This window comes from Geotrypetes seraphini, chromosome 1 (assembly GCF_902459505.1).
Source record: "Geotrypetes seraphini chromosome 1, aGeoSer1.1, whole genome shotgun sequence".
Taxonomy (NCBI): Eukaryota; Metazoa; Chordata; class Amphibia; order Gymnophiona; family Dermophiidae; genus Geotrypetes; species Geotrypetes seraphini.
Window position 1 is genome coordinate 247,380,421 of NC_047084.1, and position 9,186 is coordinate 247,389,606.

The window sequence follows — 9,186 nt, forward strand, 5'->3', positions numbered from 1 at the left end:
GCTTTGGACTTTGACCAACCTCCTAAAGAATTTTAGAAATTACCCCTTCATGATATCTTAAGGGAAACTTTTTATAAAAATCTGGAGACTCCTCTCACCATCCCAGGAGCTCTAAGAAAACTGGAATCGCTTTATAAAATTATTCCTATCCCAGGGTTTGACAAACCTCAGCTGCCACACAAATCTTTGCTAGTGGAGTCAACCCTGAAGAAATCTGCAGGCTCCAGTGTGTATGCTTCTGTCCCTCCTGGCAGAGAAGGCAAGGCTATGGACAAATTTGGTAAAAGACTTTACCAGAATGCTATGTTGGCCAATCATTCAGGTAACTATGCCTTTCACTTCTCGTTTTACCTGAAACATCTGATCCAGTAGATGGCCACTTTTCAAAAATATATTCCCGACTGCAAACTTTCTACTTTTCAGCAATGTACTTCCAGTCTCTTGCAGTTCAGGAAATTCATGGTTCGTTCCATCTATGACACATTTGAGCTGACATCACGAGCTACTGCTATGTCGGTAGCTATGAGACGCTTAGCATGGCTTCGCGTCTCAGAACTTGATGTGAACCACCAGGACCGCCTTGCCAATGCTCCCTGCCTGGGTGATGAGCTGTTTGGAGAATCTCTGGAGACCACCACCCAGAAACTTTCAGCTCATGAGACGAGGTGGGATGCCTTATTGAAAAACAAAAAGAAACCCCCTCCTGCTCGTCCTTTTAGGCAGCAGACGTCGTATCAGCGCCGATTCTCTGCTCTGCCAAGCCTCATCCTCCTCAGCCTCAGAGACAGTGGCAGCAACAGCACCAACAAGCTTGCCAACAACAGCCGCCTGCAATAAAGCCTGTTGCTCAGCCTAAAACAACTCAGCCCTTTTGACTCTCTTCTCCAGGGCATAGCCAATCTTCCTCCCTCATGTCCTCTTCCACAACCTATCGGAGGCCGCCTCAAAATTTTTCTGGCCCGATGGGAGGTAATTACCACCGATCAATGGGTGCACTCTATCATCGCCCATGGCTACTCCTTCAATTTTCAGACTCCTCCTCCGTTAAGCCTGCCAAAAGAGTCTGCTTCCAACAGGTCTCAATCCCTCCTTCTCACTCAAGAGGTTCAATCCCTCCTTCTTCTCAATGCCATCGAAGAAGTTCCTCCAGATCAGCGAGGTCAGGGATTTTACTCCCGGTACTTTCTAGTTCCCAAAAAGACCGGAGACCTCAGACCTATATTAGATCTCAGAGATCTCAACAAATGCTTGGTCAAGGAAAAGTTCAAAATGCTCTCTCTTGCCACACTCTACCCTCTTCTCTCTCAGGACGACTGGCTATGCTCCCTCGATCTCAAAGAGGCCTACACACATATTCCTATCCATCTAGCATCCAGGCAATATCTGCGCTTTCTCATCAATCACACTCACTACCAGTACAAGGTGCTACCCTTCGGTCTGGCCTCCTCTCCCAGGGTGTTCACCAAGTGTCTGATTGTGGTAGCAGCCTATCTCCGCTCTCACAATTTTCAGGTCTTCCCTTATCTGGTCGACTGGTTGATCAAGGCTCATTCCCCTCAAGCGGTGCTTCTGGCCACCAACCAGACCATTCGATTTTTTCAACTGTTGGGGTTCGAAATCAATCTCCCCAAGTCGCATCTCATTCCAACCCAGCGACTTCAATTCATTGGCGCCATTCTGGACACTGTTCTTATGAGGGCGTTTCTTCCACCCAACCGCCTTCAGACCATCCTTCAACTTTGTCTGCAGGTGTCTCAACAGATTACCATCTCGGCAAATCACATGATGGTGCTCTTGGGGCATATGGCATCGACGGAGCATGTCACCCCCTTTGCACATCTTCACCTGCGCACTCCTCAATGGACCCTAGCAACCCAGTGGTCACAAGCGACAGATCCTTGCTCACAACACATATCTGTGACATCGTCTCTTCGACAGTCACTACGCTGGTGGTTGACATCTTCAAATCTATCCAGAGGTCTACTGTTCCATCTACCTCCTCATCAGCTAATCATCACTACAGATTCCTCCCCCTATGCCTGGGGAGCTCACTTGAACGAATTCCAAACTCAGGGTTTTTGGACTGCCCAGGAAAAGAAACATCACATCAATTTCCTGGAGCTTCGAGCGATGTTTTACTCCCTCAAGGCATTCCAACATCTACTCTTTCCTCAAGTACTACTCCTTTACACAGACAATCAAGTGGCCATGTACTACATCAACAAACAGGGTGGAACGGGCTCTCGCCTGTTGTGTCAGGAAGCCCAACGGATTTGGTCTTGGGCGATAGCTCGTCATTTATTCCTCAAAGCTGCCTACATTCAAGGGGAGCAGAATTCCTTAGCAGACAATCTCAGCAGAATACTCCAACCTCACGAATGGACTCTCGATCCCAGGTCTCTCCAGTCCATTTTCACTCAATGGGGCACTCCTCATGTGGACCTTTTTGTAGCTCCTCACAATCATCAACTGCCCCTGTTTTTGCTCCAGACTTTACTCCCCTCACCGTCTGGCACCCGATGCATTTCTCCTGGATTGGACCAATCTCTTCCTCTATGCATTTCCTCCTCTACCTCTCATGCTGAAGACATTGTTCAAGCTCAGGAGGGAACAAGCCACCATGATTCTCATCGCTCCACGGTGGCCCAGGCAACACTGGTTTTCCCTTCTATTTCAACTCAGTACAGGGAGCCCATACTTCTTCCACTGTTTCCTACTCTGCTTACTCAGCATCAGCAGTCCCTACTACATCCCAACTTGCAGTCTCTGCACCTGACAACTTGGTATCTCTCGGGCTAACTGCGGCTCATTCTCTTCTTTCTCAGCCTGTTCGTTCAGCATTGATGCTTTCAGGAAACCGACCACCCTTCATTGTTATTAACAGACGTGGTCTCGGTTTTCTTCCTGGTGCCTCTTGCATCACCATAATCCCACGTCTCTAGCAGTGGGGCTGGTGTTGGACTATCTTCTTTCCTTGTCTGATTCTGGTCTCAAATCTACCTCTATCAGAGTTCATCTCAGTGCCATTGCTGCTTTTCATGAGCCAATTCATGGGAAACCCCTCTCTGCTCATCCTTTGGTTTCCAGGTTCATGCGGGGCCTTTTCAACGTTAAACCACCTCTCAAGCCCCCTCCTGTGGTCTGGGACCTCAATGTAGTTCTTTCTGCCTTAATGAAGCCTCCTTTTGAACCTTTGGCCACAGTACATTTCAAATTTCTCACTTGGAAAGTACTCTTCCTTATTGCTCTCACCTCTGCCAGGAGGGTCAGTGAGTTACATGCACTGGTGGCAGATCCACCTTTCACTGTTTTTCACCATGATAAGGTGGTTCTACGTACCCATCCAAAGTTTCTCCCTAAGGTTGTGTCTGACTTTCACCTTAACCAGTCCATTGTCTTGCCTGTTTTTTCCCCGAAGCCTCATTCTCATCCAGGTGAACAGGCTTTACAAACTTTGGACTGTAAACGTGCTTTGGCTTACTATCTCGAACGCACTAAGCCTCAAAGATCATCTCCTCAACTGTTTTTGTCTTTTGACCCTAACAAGATGGGTCATCCTGTTTCTAAACGCACTTTATCCAATTGGCTTGCGGCTTGCGTTTCATTCTGTTATGCTCAGTCGGGCCTGACACTGGAAGGTTCTGTCACGGGCCACAAAGTTAGAGCTATGGCAGCGTCTGTAGCTTTCCTCTGCTCCACTTCCATTGAGGAAACCTGCAAGGCTGCTACTTGGTCCTCAGTTCATACTTATACATCTCACTATTGTCTGGATTCATTCTCCAGACGAGATGGACACTTCGGCCAATCTGTTTTACAAAATCTATTTTCCTAATGGCCAACCTTCCCTCCATCCCGCTTTTTGTTAGCTTGGAGATCACCCATCAGTCAAGAATATGCTGCCTGCTTGTCCTGGGATAAAGCACAGTTACTTACAGTAACAGGTGTTATCCAGGGACAGCAGGCAGATATTCTTGCGTCCCTCCCTCCTCCCCGGGTTGGCTTCTTAGCTGGCTTATCTTAACTGGGGATCGCACGCCTCCTTTGGGCGGGAAGGCACTCGCGCACGCGCTTTGCGGCCTAGCTAGAACTTTCTAAGTTTTTAGAGTGCAATCACTCTAAAATTATCCGTACCGGGGCTCCGTCGGTGCCGTCACCCATCAGTCAAGAATATCTGCCTGCTGTCCCTGGATAACACCTGTTACGGTAAGTAACTGTGCTTTTCCGCCTGGGCGCATGGTGGGGTGGGGCGGGGCAGGGGGCCCAGTGTACTTGGGCGCCTAGGAGCCCTCGACAAATTAATCCTTCCCTGTACTTAAGGCATATAAATGACCTGAAGTGGCTGGCTGTACTACCATTTCACTGGACTCCTTGTGGAGAAATGATCACAGATGGGCATTGTATTTTTCAAAACAGACAGTATTTTTGTTGTTACACATCTCCCTCATTATTCGCGGGGGATAGGGGCAGAGCCGGACCGCGAATATTCGGCTCTGACCCACCCGGCCTTACCTGGTGGTCTAATGGGCTTTCGGGGCAGGAGCGCTCTTCCTACGCTCCTGCCCCTTGTAGATCGCCAGTAGGAAATGGCTGTAGGGAGTTCCTGTCGTAGTCTCGAGAGACTACGGGAACTCACGGCAGCCATTTCCTATTGGCGATCTGCACGGGGCAGGAGCGTAGGAAGATCGCTCCTGCCCCGAAAGCCCACTAGACCACCAGGTAAGGCCGGGATGCCGGGGGGAAGGCAAAAATATGGGGGGGGTATTCACTCTCCCCCCAAAAAAAAATCACAATTATGTGAAATTGCGAGTGGGGAAACCGCGAATGGGGAGGGGGAAGTGTAGTATATAAAAAAATTATAACAGCATAAGCATACCAGAAGGAAACTTGTATTATCATTCTGGAAATACAATGGAGAGATTATACAGACAGAGGTCAGCACATTTCTGAATGTATGTTGAGCTCTTTGCCCGCCCACCCACCCCCTCCCCCCCACCACCGACAAAGCATGAGATTTCATACAGGGTTTTTCTTTGTCCTGTGACCCACACCTCCAACTCTGTTCATATATCGTCCCTATAGGTGCAAATATGCTGCCTGTCTATCCCCACCCCCAGTTCACACCACTATCTTCCTCGGGGGTGCCCATAACAGGAATATTTCTAGAACTTTCTTTTCTTCACATGGGTATGTCAGTCCCCCTTCTGGGACTTACCAGCTCCCGGATTCCTGTGGCCATATTTGGAGTACTCTGCTGAGTTGCACTTTCACAGCTCTGATGGACATATGTCTACGCAGCATGGAACTGAAACTTATGCACTCACTTGGGCACACAGTTAACATCCAGAATAAGCCAATCTTTGTTAGCCCATGTCTCACATTGAAAGGAGGCAACAGTCTTCCATTCTGTGTAAAAAGTCTCCCATCTCAGACCTCTCATACAATATCGAATAATGGGAAAGTATATGCCTTGTTTTAATGGCATGCACTTTGCTGGTGGATGTGCTCATGAGTGGAGTTTGAGTGCAGCATGAAAAGAGAACACAAATATGTGCATTATAAGTTATAGTTTCTAATTTAAGGATATTTAGGCATCAACATTTATAGGGTTGGTGTAAGTGCTCTTCCCACAACTGTAAACGTTTTTTGCTACTTACCTAGTATTCTATAATGAAAATAGGCATGTACTTTCTTTATAAAATAAGCTTGAAATAGATGTTTGCCTACACTCTTATCCTAAGCACGCTGTTATAGAATTAGCCTCACAATGAGTAATTTTATAAAGTACGTGCATACAATTACATGCCATACATCACTCATTAAAATAATGGTAGATACAAATGTATGTGTGCTTATACCAGTGTAAATGGAGGTACCATGACTGCATCTCTCTCATATGTAGCACTGTCTACGTCCAATGTTCTTGTGTTTCAAATTCTTGTGGCCTCAAATAGATTTTATGAACATTTTTGTACCTTTTTAAATTTCAGCATCGGAGACCCTGTCAGAGATGTTTGGAGGATCAGCTCTTATTTTTCCAGCTCTTGAAGCATTCCTTACTAGTGCACATTTCAAGGTCTTGGAGTCTGGAAAGCACTTAGGGATATTCCATAATCTTTCTGTATAGCTTGCCCATTGTACCTTTCAGTGCTTTTGTTCAACACTGTTAAAAGCCCATTAGAACTTTGATTTCAGATACTTTTCTAAATTTTTCTCCAAAGTTGGTTTCACTTAACAATTTGTTGACCCAGATAACTTAGACTGTGAGCCCATCAGGGAGAGAGACAGTACCTGCATATGATACATATATGCATATGTGGTTATACCACAGAAAGGCAGTATATCAGATGCATGATCCTTACCCCTTATACATCTATGACTGCTCGAATTTCTAAAACATGTGGTGATAATTTACTAAGGATTAGCATGTACTAACATTGTTAGCTCATGTTAGTTGCCATAGGGTCCATAGGATTAATACAAGCCTTGTGACAGATAGATCATGCTAAGCATTCAGTTAGACTATGACCAACCCGTAGAGTTTGTATTCAAAGACTCTTAAAAATATGTTCATTTATTTTGTTATAGTATCTAAAGTATATAACATATGATGAATTGATGTAATACTACACCATTGAGCTCACAAGAATTGTGCTGTTTGTTTCTTAGTAAATGTTGATGTTTAACTTAAAATATATACAAAACAAAAACACAGAGAGGGTCAAAGTACACTACATAAATACAGAAAAGAAAAGAGTATAAGCATAAAAAATTTGGACAAGTCTTTATGTAACCCAAAACGGGCCATGTTTTGGTACACAGCATCTGTGTCACAAGTCATCTGATAAAATAGATAAGCAAAAATTGCCTATTAAAACAATGATGCAATTATGGCCTAAAGTATATACTTTTTTGATCACTCTATAGAGAGATAAATTACTTAGTAATCTGTGGCTAACAGGAACTATATTTCAATTTTTCACAGCTATAAATCATTTAGAATCCAAACTTGTTGTGATTATAAAAAGTAATAATAAATAAATTATATAAATAATTTGTGAAGTGCTCAGACCTGATAACCCATTTAGTAGTGATGTCACCACAATGAGGTTAACCTCATTGTGGTGACATCACTACTAAATGGGTTATCAGGTCTGAGCACTTCACAAATTATTTATATAATTTATTTATTATTACTTTTTATAATCACAACAAGTTTGGATTCTAAATGATTTATAGCTGTGAAAAATTGAACTAAAGTATATACTGCCACCAAACAAAAAAAACAGCTTCTCTTGACCTCAGATCACACTGAAACTCTTATTGGTTTTATTTTTGTAGCTTAAAATATGTGAAATCTATTGTATCTGTCTTACTGTATGTTTGGGAACTGACTCTAGCAAGAGATGTTTTCCCATCACCTCAGTTGCATTTTCTAATTGACCATCCTAGACTGAGGCAATTTTGTAAAAGTGTACTGAATTTAATCTAATCTAATCTTTGGTTTTATGTACCTTATCCTGCCTAGGAACTAGGACTCAGTGCAATTCAACAGATATATAAAATAACATAAGTAAAACAAGATTAAAAATTACCCTTCAAGGAATTTTTGAAATAGTAAAATCTTGAGAAATTTGTGAAATACTTGAATTTACCTCACGAAGAGGGAGAGGTAAATCGTTCCATAAAACACTTGTGTAATGAAAAGCATTTTTCACAAGTTAAGTCTAATGGAATATGAGTAATGTTTGAACCAACCACATGCAACATAAAAAAAAATCTGGAACAGGAACCACTGCCAAACCCTACCATCAAAGCCCCATCGTGGACAATTGAAATACCAGCAGTACCTGAATGTAATTCAGGTATGAGTTTAAATCCCAAATCCCCTTCCTGTATCAGCAAGAAAACCAATGCTGGATGCCTAACCTTATAAATTAGTAGTAATAAGGGGAATTTAGAGTAATATAATTTATTGTTGCTTGAGTTTGAGAGCCATCTTTAAAGTTATTACTCATATTTCATTGCTGTATTTAATCATAAGCATGCATTTTTAGCTGAATTGTGTTGCTGAAAGTACTGTAAAGGATCTACTAATTTTAAAGATTTTATAAAAAATAATAGTACCCTAATATGTACTAAGGTTTAGGGTACTAACTTTGCTGCACAGGATCATTATGCCATGTTTCCCTGAAAATAAGACCTACCCCGAAAATATGCTCTAGCAGGATTTTCAGGGTAGGTTTTAATATAAGCCCTACCCCAAAAATAAGCTGTAGTCCTGGGATTCTCCAGCAGCAGCTCTTCTCCTGCCTTCCGCCACCGCACAGCTGAACCCCCGCTGACCCTCCATCCTTCCTCCCTCCCATCGGAACCCCACCGACCACGAGCGAGCCCTACATACCTCCCTAAGCATCGTCGGGCCACGTTACAGATGACATCATCAGTAATGCCGCAGAGTGAATTCAAAGGCAGACAAGGACGAAGCAGCCTGTTTAGAGTGTTGCAGGCCCGACGCTGTTTAGGAAGGTATGTAGGACTCGCTCGCGGTCAACGGGGTTCTGATAGGATGGAGGGAAGGATAGAGGGTCAGCGGGAGTTCGCCTACGTGGTGGTGGCAGGGGGGAGGGTCGGGGATGCTCAAGAGTTCTGTTGCACAAGGGATGGGAGGCAGGGAAGGATAGAAGCTAGGCAAAGGTTCTGCTGCACGAGGGATGGGAGGGAGGGAAGGATAGAAGCTAGGCAAGGGTTCTGCTGCCCAAGGGATGGGAGGGAGAGAAGAATAGAAGCTGGCCAAGGGTCCTGCTGCACGGGGAGGGGAAGGAGGGGAGGAAAGATACTGCACATGTGGAGGAGAGAAAGGAAAGAGGAAGAATTGGGATGAAGAAGAGGAAGGGAGAGATGGTCGTGTACCTTCCCCGAAAATAAGACCTAGTACATTTTTTTGGGCCCAAAATTAATATATGACACTGTCTTTTTTTCAGGGAAACACAGTAGTTTGACAATATTCCTGGTAATTTTTTCATTCCTTCCAACAAATTGAAGTTTAATATAAAGTAATTTGAAAATTAAAGGTTATATTTCCTCTTTCGTACACTACTACTTGTATTTTTTACTATTGTACCAGACTTTGAGAATGATTGCATATACAGCAACAGTTATGTAGCATATTTGTATATAATGTTCAGA

The 9,186-nt window shown here is 43.8% G+C and overlaps 1 protein-coding gene across 3 annotated transcripts in view; it reads left to right on the plus strand.

Annotated features, from left to right (window-relative positions):
* Positions 1 to 7,014, plus strand: part of PROM1 (prominin 1) — a 170,270-nt gene extending 163,256 nt beyond the window's left edge. For all 3 annotated transcript variants that reach the window (XM_033948839.1, XM_033948830.1, XM_033948849.1), the window contains one exon: positions 5,988 to 7,014. The gene's annotated coding sequence lies outside the window, so the exon portion shown is untranslated. The remainder of the gene's footprint in view (positions 1 to 5,987) is intronic.
* The last annotated feature ends 2,172 nt before the right edge of the window (positions 7,015 to 9,186 follow it).